The sequence below is a fragment of the Rhinoderma darwinii genome, chromosome 3 (genome assembly GCF_050947455.1).
Source record: "Rhinoderma darwinii isolate aRhiDar2 chromosome 3, aRhiDar2.hap1, whole genome shotgun sequence".
Classification (NCBI taxonomy): Eukaryota; Metazoa; Chordata; class Amphibia; order Anura; family Rhinodermatidae; genus Rhinoderma; species Rhinoderma darwinii.
In genome coordinates this window covers 342,968,788-342,986,103 of record NC_134689.1, presented here as the reverse complement: position 1 = coordinate 342,986,103, position 17,316 = coordinate 342,968,788, and positions in this window count along the sequence as shown.

The following is a 17,316-nucleotide window of genomic DNA, read 5'->3' as shown; positions in this document are numbered from 1 at the left end:
GGCCCAAATGCGACTTCTACCTCTGCAGCCCCCTACACCCCAACTAAGACAATCCCCATCCTTGTGTGCGCTTCTTCGACAGTGAGCTGTTATCATGGCACCCATTGAAGTCATGGGGCAATGATGTAATACATGGTCGCACTGTCATACAGAGCAAAAGCTATTCTTTGCAGCAGCTCAAAAAAATACTATAAGGTCCATTGCTTTAAAATATTAGGGAATTGTATATAGTATGTTAGAGTGATAACGCAGCTGGTTAGCGGTGGGAAATTAAAATTTCTAATATTTCCCTGTCAGCAGACATATGTTGTCTTACAATGTGCACAGAACCAGCTTGTATTTTGCTGACTGATGTGTTGGACAATGGCAAAAAAAAATCCGAATTGCTGTTTATGGAATAAAATGGGTAACTATCATGTGTGTAGCTTGTGTATGTGAACCCTTTTATGACGATAGAGATGGATTCAGAACAAGTTCTTCCTGATAGTAGAAATGCCCAAGGACACAGAGCAAATTATTAAACTGCATTGGTGAAATTTATGGTGCACATCCAAGGAAGATCACCTAGAAGGTTCAATGACTAAACCTACCTCCATATTTCAAGGTTGCGCCCTGATTATATCAAATGACTGCTTTCAAGGACTTTCAGTGAAAGTATCCACTAGAGGGCGATACACAGTAGGCTCTGTGCTGGGAGTAAAATGGAACCAATCAGAATTTGCTCCTTACTGTCTCTTTAAGACCAAGGTTTCCAACACCGTGATCTATGGCATGTTTTCATGTTACTAATAAATATAACTGACCACGGCCCAAATAATTGTTTTAACAGGTCTATTTGAAATGTTAGTTCCATGCCAGATGCCACTGCCTCTGAAGAGATGTTCAGCTATTTGTGGTATCAAGAACCCAGAAAGATGGAGGAAAATGTCAATCCAAGTACTAATTCTAATCCCTTTAGGACATTACCCCCTAGAGAATCATGTGGTTGCAGGCAGATGTTAGGGCATGGCCAGACGTGGTGTATTTCTGCCGACACTGACCGCATCAATTCCGCACATAATCTGCGTTGCAGATTCCGTAGCGCCTTTGCCTAAAATGTGCAGTAAATTGATGCGGATTAGCCGTTGCGTATTCAGGTGAAGAGTACTTCCTTCTGTCTTTTAAAACATTTCATCTCAGTCTGGCTATAGACCTAGAAATACATAGGTCCAGCCAGAATGAAGAAAAATCCTGTTCGTAAAACCAATACGCAACGCAACACACATAACATCTGCGGATTTCATTGCAGAATTTTGAATCTCCATTGAACTCAATGGAGAAATTCTGCAATAAGTCCGCAACAAGTCCGCTACACGTCCGCAACAGCCAGTGTATGCTGCGGACACCAAATTCTGCACCACAGCCTATGGTCCGCAGCTGAGTTTTCCGCCACGTGTGCATGAACCTAACTGAAAAGGTGTGGAAACCAATGGAGAAAATGTCCGCTGCGGTTTTCCGCATCGGACTGGCCGCAGCGGAATTCCAGAGCAATTCCGCCATGTCTGGCCATGCCCTTACAGAACACATAAATCTCCTACGTTTTCTCATTGCCCAGGTACATGCCTACATCCGCACGTTGCATGTTATAAAGTCTATTAGTCATGACCTATTGGGGGAGTTTTTCTAAGACTGGCACACCACTCTGCAGTACCTAAGTCTTTAAAAGCAATATAGCATGCACAATATAACCCAACATGGCACAATGCATGGTACAGAACTATGACTGGTCTGGTTATGCTTGGCATTGTTCTCTGTTCATTTTACTATGTTGGGGAGAACATTGGCAAACGATAGCAAATCAGTCATCCCAAGATAGTTCAAAAATTACATATATGTCATGTGTCATTTTTGCCAATGCAATTATGTCTGAAAAGTGTCATAGTTGCATAAATAAATCTCCCGCAAGTTCTGCAATTCCCACTAATTATACAAATTCTATAAACTGCTGCTGAGTCATAACAGAGGGCCACGGAATACCAGCGTCAGGGACAGAGAACAAATAATTTTTTTCTTACAGGTTCCCAGGGCCATATCAAAGCCCCATGTCAAAAGTGCCAAATAGCCCATTTAAAAGGAGCTTTTAGTATGTTTTCCATAATAAAAAAAATTAATAAAAAAGATGCGGCTCAGATTATGGACATCCCCCATTTAAATTGCATTTCCGATAAAGGTGCCCTAATCGCTGCCGGTCCAGCTAGTGGAACACCGAGCAAACATCAATTATATCCTTGGGGAAGTTTCCTGTTCCTGCGATGTTGTATTATGCAACACCCATTTAAATGAATGGGCAACCATGTAAAACTTGGTCATACCAAGTCCCCAAGAGTGGGAACCGCTCTTTGCATCGGCTCTCTAGAAGGGGGACCCCGAGTAGGGGACACTCCTTTGGGATCTCAATAGTCCCTAATGAGTTATAGGGTAGTGGTTATTGTGAAGGATTATGCCAATGGAACAGCCCTTTAATCTGGTCTTTATTTTAAACTTGAATAGTTGTTACGGGCACTTCCAACGCTTTACCTTTGCATTTGCTTTTCTAAATCTTCCCTAATGCTTTCTGCAAATTCCTATTCACACATTAGATCAGCTGCGATGAGATCATCAATGGATAAAAATATTACCTAAACCCAAATTTATCTCGGAATTAAGAAAAATAATTAGAATGATGTTTTTTTAACTCAACGATAATGAATGTGGCTTTAATTGCAGCATTTGAATATTCCCCCCATTGCTATATTTCACACAGATCTAAAATATTCCATGTTTTTGCCAGCAGTGCGAGCGACAATGGTCCCCAACGTCCGTGACTCCATCCCACGCTGATGCAGTTAATGTCGGTCTCATTAATAAATTACAATGATAATGGAGTACTTAATTTGAAAAAATAAAGCAGTGTGTATCTTTTTTTTTGGACACAGTAAGAGGGATTGGCTGCTTTTATGAGCTTGCAGGGAATTGCCGAGCTCCTGTGGCATCATCCTTCACTCTCCTCCTGTCACAAGAACATTTTGAGCTGGAAATAAATGGAGCTTTATCACGAGCTTTATGATCGAGCATTGATTACTTCTGGCCATCCTTCTTACTCCATGACTGTCTGCCAACGCTTGATGCTGGAATGACACTACTCCATCAAATAATGTATTGCTTAGCATTGTTCTATGGGCAGTAACTGACACCATCCATCACCCTGGATCAATAGCTTTCCTTTCCACCCTCACACAGGGAGCCCAAGCACTACAGATAGAGCAATTTGTGGAGAGCAGGGTCCCATCTGGGAGACTCCTCTTCTCCTTTCCATCCTATATATCTTGACCATTAGTCTTGGCGGGTCATTTTTTTTTATTTTGAGCTCACCGGATATCAGATTCTCCAGTAAAATTATTTTTTTTGTTGTTTTTTAAAGCAGTCATGCATATAGCATCTGTTTCTTAGCAAAACACCTATATGTTTACGGAAGATCTTTACTTTTATTCTGGGCTGTAAAGTATAGTGGTGACTGGTGAGGAGCAAAAGTCAGAAAGTAAAGGAGAATTGGACTTGTTAACCCCTTCCCGCCCTAGCCACTTTTGACCTTCCTGACAGAGCCTCATTTTTCAAATCTGACATGTTCACTTTATGTGGTAATAACTCTGGAATGCTTTCACCTATCCAAGCGATTCTGAGATTGTTTTCTCGTGACACATTGCACTTTAAGTTACTAGCAAAATTTGCTCGATATATTCTATATTTAATTGTGAAAAACACCGAAAATTAGAGAAAAATTGCAAAAATTAGCATTTTTCTCAATTTAAATGTATCTGCTTGTAAGACAGGCAGTTATACCACACAAAATGGTTGCTAATTAACATCACCCATATGTCTACTTTAGATTGGCATCATTTTTTGAACATCCTTTTATTTTTCTATGACATCACAAGGCTTACAACTTTAGCAGCAATTTCTCACATTTTCAAGAAAATGCCAAAAGGCCATTTTTACAGGGGCCAGTTCAGTTGTGAAGTGGCTTTGAGGGCCTTATATATTAGAAACCCCCAAAAAGTCACCCCATTTTAAAAACTTCACCCCTCAAAGTATTCAAAACAGCATTTAGAAAATGTCTTAACCCTTTACACATTTCACAGGAATTAAAGCAAAGTAGAGGTGGAATTTACAAATTTCATATTTATTGGCAGAAATAAATTTTTAATACTATTTTTTTATTACACAGAAGGTTTTAGCAGAGAAATTCAACTCAATATTTGTTGCCCAGTTTCTGCAGTTTTAGGAAATATCCCACATGTGGTCGTAGCGTGCTACTGGAATGAAGCACAGGCCTCAGAAGCAAAGGAACACCTAGTGGATTTTGGGGCCTTATTTTGTTAGAAGGGCTCTTGCAGTGACAAAACAGTACAAATCACCCAAAAGTGACCCCATCTGGGAAACTAGACACCTCAAGGAAATTATCTAGGGGTATGGTGAGCATTTTGACCGCACAGGTTTTTTACAGAATTTATTGGAAGTAGGCCGTGAAAATTAAAATCAACATTTATTCAAAGAAAATTTAGGTTTAGCCATTTTTTTCTCATTTCCACAAGGACTGAAGGAGAAAAAGCACCGTAAAATTTGTAAAGCAATTTCTCCCGAGTAAAACAATACCCCACATGTGGTAATAAACGGATATTTGAACACAGGGCAGGGCTTAGAAGGGATGGAGTGCCATTTGGCTTTGGGAGATCACATTTAGCAGGAATGGTTTGAGAGGCCTTGTCACATTTACAAAGCCCCTGAGGGGACAAAACAGTGGAAACCCCCCACAAGTGACCCCATCTGGGAAACTAGACACCTCAAGGAAATTATCTAGGGGTATGGTGAGCATTTTGACCGCACAGGTTTTTTACAGAATTTATTGGAAGTAGGCCGTGAAAATTAAAATCAACATTTATTCAAAGAAAATTTAGGTTTAGCCATTTTTTTCTCATTTCCACAAGGACTGAAGGAGAAAAAGCACCGTAAAATTTGTAAAGCAATTTCTCCCGAGTAAAACAATACCCCACATGTGGTAATAAACGGATATTTGAACACAGGGCAGGGCTTAGAAGGGATGGAGTGCCATTTGGCTTTGGGAGATCACATTTAGCAGGAATGGTTTGAGAGGCCTTGTCACATTTACAAAGCCCCTGAGGGGACAAAACAGTGGAAACCCCCCACAAGTGACCCCATCTGGGAAACTAGACACCTCAAGGAAATTATCTAGGGGTATGGTGAGCATTTTGACCGCACAGGTTTTTTACAGAATTTATTGGAAGTAGGCCGTGAAAATTAAAATCAACATTTATTCAAAGAAAATTTAGGTTTAGCCATTTTTTTCTCATTTCCACAAGGACTGAAGGAGAAAAAGCACCGTAAAATTTGTAAAGCAATTTCTCCCGAGTAAAACAATACCCCACATGTGGTAATAAACGGATATTTGAACACAGGGCAGGGCTTAGAAGGGATGGAGTGCCATTTGGCTTTGGGAGATCACATTTAGCAGGAATGGTTTGAGAGGCCTTGTCACATTTACAAAGCCCCTGAGGGGACAAAACAGTGGAAACCCCCCACAAGTGACCCCATCTGGGAAACTAGACACCTCAAGGAAATTATCTAGGGGTATGGTGAGCATTTTGACCGCACAGGTTTTTTACAGAATTTATTGGAAGTAGGCCGTGAAAATTAAAATCAACATTTATTCAAAGAAAATTTAGGTTTAGCCATTTTTTTCTCATTTCCACAAGGACTGAAGGAGAAAAAGCACCGTAAAATTTGTAAAGCAATTTCTCCCGAGTAAAACAATACCCCACATGTGGTAATAAACGGATATTTGAACACAGGGCAGGGCTTAGAAGGGATGGAGTGCCATTTGGCTTTGGGAGATCACATTTAGCAGGAATGGTTTGAGAGGCCTTGTCACATTTACAAAGCCCCTGAGGGGACAAAACAGTGAAAACCCCCCACAAGTGACCCCATTTCGGAAACTACACCCATTGAGGAAATTATCTAGGGGTATAGTGAGAATTTTTAGTTTTGTTTTAGGTGTTTTTTTTACAATTTTTAAATGATCAAATTTTAAATGGGGCTGGTCAGTAGAAAAATTAATAATTGGTCATGGCCAGTATGGGAGACAGAAAAGGTGAATAATGAATAAATAAATTAAAAATCCAAGGAGGTATGATAAATTTTGAAACATTGTTTCATGCACAGGCCGGGATTTGTGGGACATGTCTCACAATGGTATGTGGTGTCCTTACGAATGCCTCGCTTGGCACACACACGGCATTTTTTTTGGGGCTTCTTTTTTTTTTCAGTGGGGGGGATTTCTGTGGGGAAATGCTGGCCGGGAATTATCCTACTGACGGAAGAGCCAGATGAACTGCCCTCTCCTTCCTGGTTACCAAACATCAGGGACTTTATGACCTTTTCCTGAAATTGCAGGAACGTACCTCCACTGCTGGCATATCTATAGAGGACAAAGGCGTTGTATAAAGCCATCTGTGTAAGATGCACAGACAGCTTCTTATACCATACTCTGGTCTTGCGCATGGCGTTGTATGGTTTTATAACCTGGTCGGACAGGTCAACGCCACCCATATACTTGTTGTACTCCTGTACACAATATGGTTTTGGGACTTGGGAAGTGGATCCACGTACAGGGACTAGGCTGCATCTGCTGTCGTGTATGCTGGTCAGTATAAGGACGTCCCTTTTATCCTTATACTTTAGGAGGAGCAGATTGTCGCAGCAGAAAGCTTTGCTCTCTCCTAATTTTAGGATCTGACCCAGCAATGTTTTGGGGAGGCCCTTCTTATTTTTGCGGATTGTTCCGCATGCCAAGGTGGATCTGGACAAGAGAACTTTTACTAAGGGGACACTGTTATAAAAGTTGTCCAGATAAAGATGATAGCCTTTCCCAAGTAAAGGATGGATAAGATCCCATACGATATTTCCACTAATTCCAAGGAAAGGGGGGCATTCTGGGGGATCTATATGAGAGTCTTTTCCCTCATAGACCCTAAAGGAGTAGGTGTAACCGGTGGCACTTTCGCACAGCTTGTAGAGCTTTATGCCGTACCGGGCTCTTTTATTGGGTAGATACTGCCTGAAGTGCAGTCTACCCTTGAAGCTGACTAGGGATTCATCTACCGAAATATTTTGCTGGGGGGTATAAACGTGGGAAAAAATTTGGGAGTAGTGGGCAATCAATGGTCGTATTTTATATAGCCTATCAAAATTTGGGGCCTGTGGGGGTGGGCACTGGCTATTATCATTATAATGAAGGAATTTCAGGATGGCTTCGAAGCGCTTCCTTGGCATTACTGTGCGGTAAATGGGGGTGTTATATAAAATATCAAGGGACCAATAGTCTCTAATCCTAGGCTTTTTTATTAGGCCAAAACTTAAAAATATGCCCCAAAACTTCCTCAATTCCACTAGGTTTGTGGGGGTCCAATTTTGGCTTCTCCCATAATAAGAGTCAGGGTTCTGGGCGATAAATTGTTCCGCATAGATGTTGGTCTGCTGGACCATTAACGCTAAAAGGGAGTCTGAAAAAAAAAGGTTAAAATAATCAATGGGGCTGAAACCCGTCATTTCAATTTGAATGCCTGAGCGGGCTGTAAACTCAGGCACCTGGGGGGTATAATTCTCTGCAGCTTCCCAGGTCAGCTCAGGCAGATCAGGAACTACGGCTCTTCTACGCCGACTGGGGGGTGCAGATTCAGAGTCACTAGATGCAGAGGAAGATGGAAGCACGAACTGCTCCTCACCTTCACTTGCGCTGTCCGTGTCGGAACACAGCATTGCAGATGCTTCCTCGGCTGAAAAGACTCTTTTGGCCATACTGAAAAACTTGTGCTACCTAACTAACTAAAAACAGGTTAGTGGGCACAAAAGGGCAGAAAAGCGGCAGATCGCTGGTTTTTTTGAACTTACGCACTGTATTTATTCCTGTCTCCGTCTCTCACAAGCTCTCTGACAGGAAAGAGCTTGTCAGAGACGGAGATGCCGGCAAACCACTGCTCCTGCGCTGTGATTGGCCTGTCAGTACTGACCAATCACAGCTCGTTTCCGGCACAGGGACCACTCTGATTGGTCCTGTTTGAATCCTGCTTTGTGATCGGGACGCTGTCACCATGTCTGTTGACATGGTGACAGTTTGAAGCTTGGGCATGCACAGCTTCCCCATGGCTCCTCTATCCCCCCCACGGGTGCAATAGGCAGGCACCACTGCTACTGCGCTGTGATTGGCCTGTCAGTACTGACCAATCACAGCTCGTTTCCGGCACAGGGACCACTCTGATTGGTCCTGTTTGAATCCTGCTTTGCGATCGGGACACTGTCACCATGTCTGTTGACATGGTGACAGTTTGAAGCTTGGGCATGCACAGCTTCCCCATGGCTCCTCTATTCCCCCCACGGGTGCAATAGGCAGGCAACACTGCTCCTGCGCTATGATTGGCCTGTCAGTACTGACCAATCACAGCTCGTTTCCGGCACAGGGACCACTCTGATTGGTCCTGTTTGAATCCTGCTTTGCGATCGGGACGCTGTCACCATGTCTGTTGACATGGTGACAGTTTGAAGCTTGGGCATGCACAGCTTCCCCATGGCTCCTCTATTCCCCCACGGGTGCAAAAGGCAGGCACACGCCGCTCATACTCGGAACTGGCTCCCGGCCGCTTTCGGAAGGAGACGCCGACGTGGCCTTGCTCGTGCAACTCCAGGTGGGCTTGAGGCTTCCGAAAATGCCATAAAAAAAAAAAGATTTTTTTATTATGAAGGTAGAAAAATCAGCGGGACCGACCCGCGAGCGAAGCCGACGGGGAGTTCCAGGAGGTCGGCATGAGTTGGCCGTGCATACCGCTAAAGCCCTCAAACTCCGAGGCTGGCGCTGAGGAGCTCATACACGGCTGCAACCGGGCTGGCACGGCTTCCCCATGGCTCCTCTATCCCCCCAAGGATGCCATAGGCAGGCACACGCCGCTCATACCCGGAGCGGGCACACCGCCGCTGACATGCATCCTTCGCGGACCGGAAGTGCTTGTCAGCCGGCTGGACACAACGGGACTCGCCGCGGGCGCTGTGGAGCTCCCACAAGGAAGCTGCCGGCATGTACAAGCTCCCCAGGGGCCCCTCTATCCCCCCACGGGTGCAAAAGGCAGGCACACGCCGCTCATACTCGGAACTGGCTCCCGGCCGCTTTCGGAAGGAGACGCCGACGTGGCCTTGCTCGTGCAACTCCAGGTGGGCTTGAGGCTTCCGAAAATGCCATAAAAAAAAAAAGATTTTTTTATTATGAAGGTAGAAAAATCAGCGGGACCGACCCGCGAGCGAAGCCGACGGGGAGTTCCAGGAGGTCGGCATGAGTTGGCCGTGCATACCGCTAAAGCCCTCAAACTCCGAGGCTGGCGCTGAGGAGCTCATACACGGCTGCAACCGGGCTGGCACGGCTTCCCCATGGCTCCTCTATCCCCCCAAGGATGCCATAGGCAGGCACACGCCGCTCATACCCGGAGCGGGCACACCGCCGCTGACATGCATCCTTCGCGGACCGGAAGTGCTTGTCAGCCGGCTGGACACAACGGGACTCGCCGCGGGCGCTGTGGAGCTCCCACAAGGAAGCTGCCGGCATGTACAAGCTCCCCAGGGGCCCCTCTATCCCCCCACGGGTGCAAAAGGCAGGCACACGCCGCTCATACTCGGAACTGGCTCCCGGCCGCTTTCGGAAGGAGACGCCGACGTGGCCTTGCTCGTGCAACTCCAGGTGGGCTTGAGGCTTCCGAAAATGCCATAAAAAAAAAAAGATTTTTTTATTATGAAGGTAGAAAAATCAGCGGGACCGACCCGCGAGCGAAGCCGACGGGGAGTTCCAGGAGGTCGGCATGAGTTGGCCGTGCATACCGCTAAAGCCCTCAAACTCCGAGGCTGGCGCTGAGGAGCTCATACACGGCTGCAACCGGGCTGGCACGGCTTCCCCATGGCTCCTCTATCCCCCCAAGGATGCCATAGGCAGGCACACGCCGCTCATACCCGGAGCGGGCACACCGCCGCTGACATGCATCCTTCGCGGACCGGAAGTGCTTGTCAGCCGGCTGGACACAACGGGACTCGCCGCGGGCGCTGTGGAGCTCCCACAAGGAAGCTGCCGGCATGTACAAGCTCCCCAGGGGCCCCTCTATCCCCCCACGGGTGCAAAAGGCAGGCACACGCCGCTCATACTCGGAACTGGCTCCCGGCCGCTTTCGGAAGGAGACGCCGACGTGGCCTTGCTCGTGCAACTCCAGGTGGGCTTGAGGCTTCCGAAAATGCCATAAAAAAAAAAAGATTTTTTTATTATGAAGGTAGAAAAATCAGCGGGACCGACCCGCGAGCGAAGCCGACGGGGACTTCCAGGAGGTCGGCATGAGTTGGCCGTGCATACCGCTAAAGCCCTCAAACTCCGAGGCTGGCGCTGAGGAGCTCATACACGGCTGCAACCGGGCTGGCACGGCTTCCCCATGGCTCCTCTATCCCCCCAAGGATGCCATAGGCAGGCACACGCCGCTCATACCCGGAGCGGGCACACCGCCGCTGACATGCATCCTTCGCGGACCGGAAGTGCTTGTCAGCCGGCTGGACACAACGGGACTCGCCGCGGGCGCTGTGGAGCTCCCACAAGGAAGCTGCCGGCATGTACAAGCTCCCCAGGGGCCCCTCTATCCCCCCACGGGTGCAAAAGGCAGGCACACGCCGCTCATACTCGGAACTGGCTCCCGGCCGCTTTCGGAAGGAGACGCCGACGTGGCCTTGCTCGTGCAACTCCAGGTGGGCTTGAGGCTTCCGAAAATGCCATAAAAAAAAAAAGATTTTTTTATTATGAAGGTAGAAAAATCAGCGGGACCGACCCGCGAGCGAAGCCGACGGGGAGTTCCAGGAGGTCGGCATGAGTTGGCCGTGCATACCGCTAAAGCCCTCAAACTCCGAGGCTGGCGCTGAGGAGCTCATACACGGCTGCAACCGGGCTGGCACGGCTTCCCCATGGCTCCTCTATCCCCCCAAGGATGCCATAGGCAGGCACACGCCGCTCATACCCGGAGCGGGCACACCGCCGCTGACATGCATCCTTCGCGGACCGGAAGTGCTTGTCAGCCGGCTGGACACAACGGGACTCGCCGCGGGCGCTGTGGAGCTCCCACAAGGAAGCTGCCGGCATGTACAAGCTCCCCAGGGGCCCCTCTATCCCCCCACGGGTGCAAAAGGCAGGCACACGCCGCTCATACTCGGAACTGGCTCCCGGCCGCTTTCGGAAGGAGACGCCGACGTGGCCTTGCTCGTGCAACTCCAGGTGGGCTTGAGGCTTCCGAAAATGCCATAAAAAAAAAAAGATTTTTTTATTATGAAGGTAGAAAAATCAGCGGGACCGACCCGCGAGCGAAGCCGACGGGGACTTCCAGGAGGTCGGCATGACTTTGCCGCTCATATCGCTCTTGCCCTGGAAGTCCACAAGGGGCGCTGCGGAGCTCGTACACGGCTGCCCCCGGTCTTGCACAGCTTCCCCATGGCTCCTGTATCCCCCCCCCCCACGGGTGCAGGCACACACCGCTCATACACTCTGGAGCTGGCTGACAGCCCAGCTGACATGCCACCTCCTAGCCGACCGGAAGTACATGTCAGGCGGCTTGGGACATAGTGGGACCCCCCCCCGCTGGCGCTGAGGAGCTCATACACTGTTGCCCCCGGGCATGCACAGCTTGCACACGGCTCCTCTACCCTGGGCTGCAATGGGCAGCACACGCCGCTCATACACTCTGGAGCTGGCTGACAGCAACTGCTGCTGATAATGATGATGACGATAATGTGCAAAGGGTTATCTATCGGCGGACAGTGTCACACTCTGGCCCTGGAACTGTGCCCCGGCCTGCCTCTGCTGCTCATTACCGCCTCTGACATTTTTTGAACATACCCCACTTTCACTTGATTTTAAATGTGTCACTTTCAGTAGCAGAAATGTCATTCTTTGACATTTGGGCCTTTTTATTTTCACTGCTGTTGGGTCACCAAATGGATCTCCTTATCTCGAGGCCTAGTCCTCTCCCCACCGCCCTGGAACTCTGCCCCGGCCTACGCTGCGTGCCGTCACACTCTGGCCCTGGAACTGTGCCCCGGCCTATGCTGCCTGCCGTCACACTCTGGCCCTGGAACTCTGCCCCGGCCTGTGCTGCCGTCACACTCTGGCCCTGGAACTGTGCCCACGGCCTGCCTCTGCTGCTCATTACCGCCTCTGACATTTTTGAACGTACCCCACTTTAACTTGATTTTAAATGTTTCACTTTCAGTATCAAAAATGTCATTCTTTGAAATTTGGGCCTTTTTATTTCCACTGCTGCTTGGTCACCAAATGGATCACCTTATCTCGAGGCCTAGTCCTCTCCCCACCGCCCTGGAACTCTGCCCCGGCCTACGCTGCCTGCCGTCACACTCTGGCCCTGGAACTGTGCCCCGGCCTATGCTGCCTGCCGTCACACTCTGGCCCTGGAGCTCTGCCCCGGCCTGTGCTGCCGTCACACTCTGGCCCTGGAACTATGCCCCGGCCTGCCCCTGCTGTTCACCACCGCCTCTGACATTTTTGAACGTACTCCACTTTCACTTGATTTTAAATGGTTCACTTTCAGTATCAAAAATGTCATTCTTTGACATTTGGGCCTTTTTATTTTCACTGCTGTTTGGTCACCAAATGGATCTCCTTAGATCGAGGCCTAGTCCTCTCCCCACTGCCCTGGAACTCTGCCCCGGCCTACGCTGCCTGCCGTGACACCCCTGGCCCTGGAACTCTGCCCCGGCCTACCTCTGCTGTTCACTACCGCCTCTGACATTTTTGAACATACCCCACTTTAACTTGATTTTAAATGTGTCACTTTCAAATGTTTCACTTTCAGTTGCAGAAATGGCATTCTTTGACATTTGGGCCTTTTCATTTTCACTGCTGCTTGGTCACCAAATGGATCCCCTTGGATTGAGGCCTAGTCCTCTCCCCACCGCCCTGGAACTCTTCCCCGGCCTACGCTGCCTGCCGTGACACCCCTGGCCCTGGAACTCTGCCCCGGCCTACCTCTGCTGTTCACTACCGCCTCTGACATTTTTGAACATACCCCACTTTAACTTGATTTTAAATGTGTCACTTTTAAATGTTTCACTTTCAGTAGCAGAAATGGCATTCTTTGACATTTGGGCCTTTTTATTTTCACTGCTGCTTGGTCACCAAATGGATCTCCTTGGATTGAGGCCTAGTCCTCTCACCCACCGCCCTGGAACTCTGCCCCGGCCTACGCTGCCTGCCGTCACACCCCTGGCCCTGGAACTCTGCCCCGGCCTGCCCTTGCTGTTCACCACCGCCTCTGACATTTTTGAACATACCCCACTTTAACTTGATTTTAAATGTTTCACTTTCAAATGTTTCACTTTCAGTAGCAGAAATGGCATTCTTTGACATTTGGGCCTTTTTATTTTCACTGCTGCTTGGTCACCAAATGGATCTCCTTGGATTGAGGCCTAGTCCTCTCACCCACCGCCCTGGAACTCTGCCCCGGCCTACGCTGCCTGCCGTCACACCCCTGGCCCTGGAACTCTGCCCCGGCCTGCCTCTGCTGCTCATTACCGCCTCTGACATTTTTGAACATACCCCACTTTAACTTGATTTTAAATGTGTCACTTTCAAATGTTTCACTTTCAGTTGCAGAAATGGCATTCTTTGACATTTGGGCCTTTTTATTTTCACTGCTGCTTGGTCACCAAATGGATCTCCTTGGATTGAGGCCTAGTCCTCTCACCCACCGCCCTGGAACTCTGCCCCGGCCTACGCTGCCTGCCGTCACACCCCTGGCCCTGGAACTCTGCCCCGGCCTGCCCTTGCTGTTCACCACCGCCTCTGACATTTTTGAACATACCCCACTTTAACTTGATTTTAAATGTTTCACTTTCAAATGTTTCACTTTCAGTAGCAGAAATGGCATTCTTTGACATTTGGGCCTTTTTATTTTCACTGCTGCTTGGTCACCAAATGGATCTCCTTGGATTGAGGCCTAGTCCTCTCACCCACCGCCCTGGAACTCTGCCCCGGCCTACGCTGCCTGCCGTCACACCCCTGGCCCTGGAACTCTGCCCCGGCCTGCCTCTGCTGCTCATTACCGCCTCTGACATTTTTGAACATACCCCACTTTAACTTGATTTTAAATGTGTCACTTTCAAATGTTTCACTTTCAGTTGCAGAAATGGCATTCTTTGACATTTGGGCCTTTTTATTTTCACTGCTGCTTGGTCACCAAATGGATCTCCTTGGATTGAGGCCTAGTCCTCTCACCCACCGCCCTGGAACTCTGCCCCGGCCTACGCTGCCTGCCGTCACACCCCTGGCCCTGGAACTCTGCCCCGGCCTGCCCTTGCTGTTCACCACCGCCTCTGACATTTTTGAACATACCCCACTTTAACTTGATTTTAAATGTTTCACTTTCAAATGTTTCACTTTCAGTAGCAGAAATGGCATTCTTTGACATTTGGGCCTTTTTATTTTCACTGCTGCTTGGTCACCAAATGGATCTCCTTGGATTGAGGCCTAGTCCTCTCACCCACCGCCCTGGAACTCTGCCCCGGCCTACGCTGCCTGCCGTCACACCCCTGGCCCTGGAACTCTGCCCCGGCCTGCCTCTGCTGCTCATTACCGCCTCTGACATTTTTGAACATACCCCACTTTAACTTGATTTTAAATGTGTCACTTTCAAATGTTTCACTTTCAGTTGCAGAAATGGCATTCTTTGACATTTGGGCCTTTTTATTTTCACTGCTGCTTGGTCACCAAATGGATCTCCTTGGATTGAGGCCTAGTCCTCTCCCCACCGCCCTGGAACTCTGCCCCGGCCTACGCTGCCTGCCGTCACACCCCTGGCCCTGGAACTCTGCCCCGGCCTGCCCTTGCTGTTCACCACCGCCTCTGACATTTTTGAACATACCCCACTTTAACTTGATTTTAAATGTTTCACTTTTAAATGTTTCACTTTCAGTAGCAGAAATGGCATTCTTTGACATTTGGGCCTTTTTATTTTCACTGCTGCTTGGTCACCAAATGGATCTCCTTGGATTGAGGCCTAGTCCTCTCACCCACCGCCCTGGAACTCTGCCCCGGCCTACGCTGCCTGCCGTCACACCCCTGGCCCTGGAACTCTGCCCCGGCCTGCCTCTGCTGCTCATTACCGTCTCTGACATTTCTGAACATACCCCACTTTAACTTGATTTTAAATGTTTCACTTTCAGTATTAAAAGTGTCATTCTTTGACATTTGGGCCTTTTTATTTTCACTGCTGTTTGGTCACCAAATGGATCTCCTTACCTACCAGCAATCACCCTGGTTCTCTGGCTGGGCATGGGGATGCAAGTTGCTCCCGCTGACCCCCTTCCACCCCACCGGGACCTACCTGCAATCACTCTGGAACTCTGGCTGGGCATAGGGACACAGGTTGGTCCCGCTGCCCCCCCTTCCACCCCACCGGGACCTACCTGCAATCACCCTGGAACTCTGGCTGGGCATGGGGATGCGGTTTGCTCCAGCTGACCCCCTTCCACCCCACCGGGACCTACCTGCAATCACCCTGGAACTCTGGCTGGGCATGGGGATGCAAGTTGCTCCCGCTGACCCCCTTCCACCCCACCGGGACCTACCTGCAATCACTCTGGAACTCTGGCTGGGCATAGGGACACAGGTTGGTCCCGCTGCCCCCCCTTCCACCCCACCGGGACCTACCTGCAATCACCCTGGAACTCTGGCTGGGCATGGGGATGCGGTTTGCTCCCGCTGACCCCCTTCCACCCCACCGGGACCTACCTGCAATCACTCTGGAACTCTGGCTGGGCATAGGGACACAGGTTGGTCCCGCTGCCCCCCCTTCCACCCCACCGGGACCTACCAGCAATCACCCTGGTTCTCTGGCTGGGCATGGGGATGCAAGTTGCTCCCGCTGACCCCCTTCCACCCCACCGGGACCTACCTGCAATCACTCTGGAACTCTGGCTGGGCATAGGGACACAGGTTGGTCCCGCTGCCCCCCCTTCCACCCCACCGGGACCTACCTGCAATCACTCTGGAACTCTGGCTGGGCATAGGGACACAGGTTGGTCCCGCTGCCCCCCCTTCCACCCCACCGGGACCTACCTGCAATCACCCTGGAACTCTGGCTGGGCATGGGGATGCGGTTTGCTCCCGCTGACCCCCTTCCACCCCACCGGGACCTACCTGCAATCACTCTGGAACTCTGGCTGGGCATAGGGACACAGGTTGGTCCCGCTGCCCCCCCTTCCACCCCACCGGGACCTACCAGCAATCACCCTGGTTCTCTGGCTGGGCATGGGGATGCAAGTTGCTCCCGCTGACCCCCTTCCACCCCACCGGGACCTACCTGCAATCACTCTGGAACTCTGGCTGGGCATAGGGACACAGGTTGGTCCCGCTGCCCCCCCCTTCCACCCCACCGGGACCTACCTGCAATCACTCTGGAACTCTGGCTGGGCATAGGGACACAGGTTGGTCCCGCTGCCCCCCCTTCCACCCCACCGGGACCTACCTGCAATCACCCTGGAACTCTGGCTGGGCATGGGGATGCAGTTTGCTCCCGCTGACCCCCTTCCACCCCACCGGGACCTACCTGCAATCACTCTGGAACTCTGTCTGGGCATGGAGATGCAGGTTGCTCCCGCTGCTCCCCTTCCACCCCACCGGGACCTACCACCAATCACCCTGGAACTCTGGCTGGGCATGGGGATGTAGGTTGCTCCCGCTGCCCCCCCACCGGGACCTACCACCAATCACCCTGGAACTCTGGCTGGGCATGGGGATGTAGGTTTCTCCCGCTGCCCCCCACCGGGACCTACCACCAATCACCCTGGAACTCTGGCTGGGCATGAGGATGCAGGTTGCTCCCGCTGGCCCCCACCGGGACCTACCACCAATCACCCTGGAACTCTGGCTGGGCATGGGGATGTAGGTTTCTCCCGCTGGCCCCCACCGGGACCTACCACCAATCACCCTGGAACTCTGGCTGGGCATGGGGATGTAGGTTTCTCCCGCTGCCCCCCCACCGGGACCTACCACCAATCACCCTGGAACTCTGGCTGGGCATGGGGATGTAGGTTTCTCCTGCTGCCCCCCCACCGGGACCTACCACCAATCACCCTGGAACTCTGGCTGGGCATGAGGATGCAGGTTGCTCCCGCTGCCCCCCACCGGGACCTACCACCAATCAC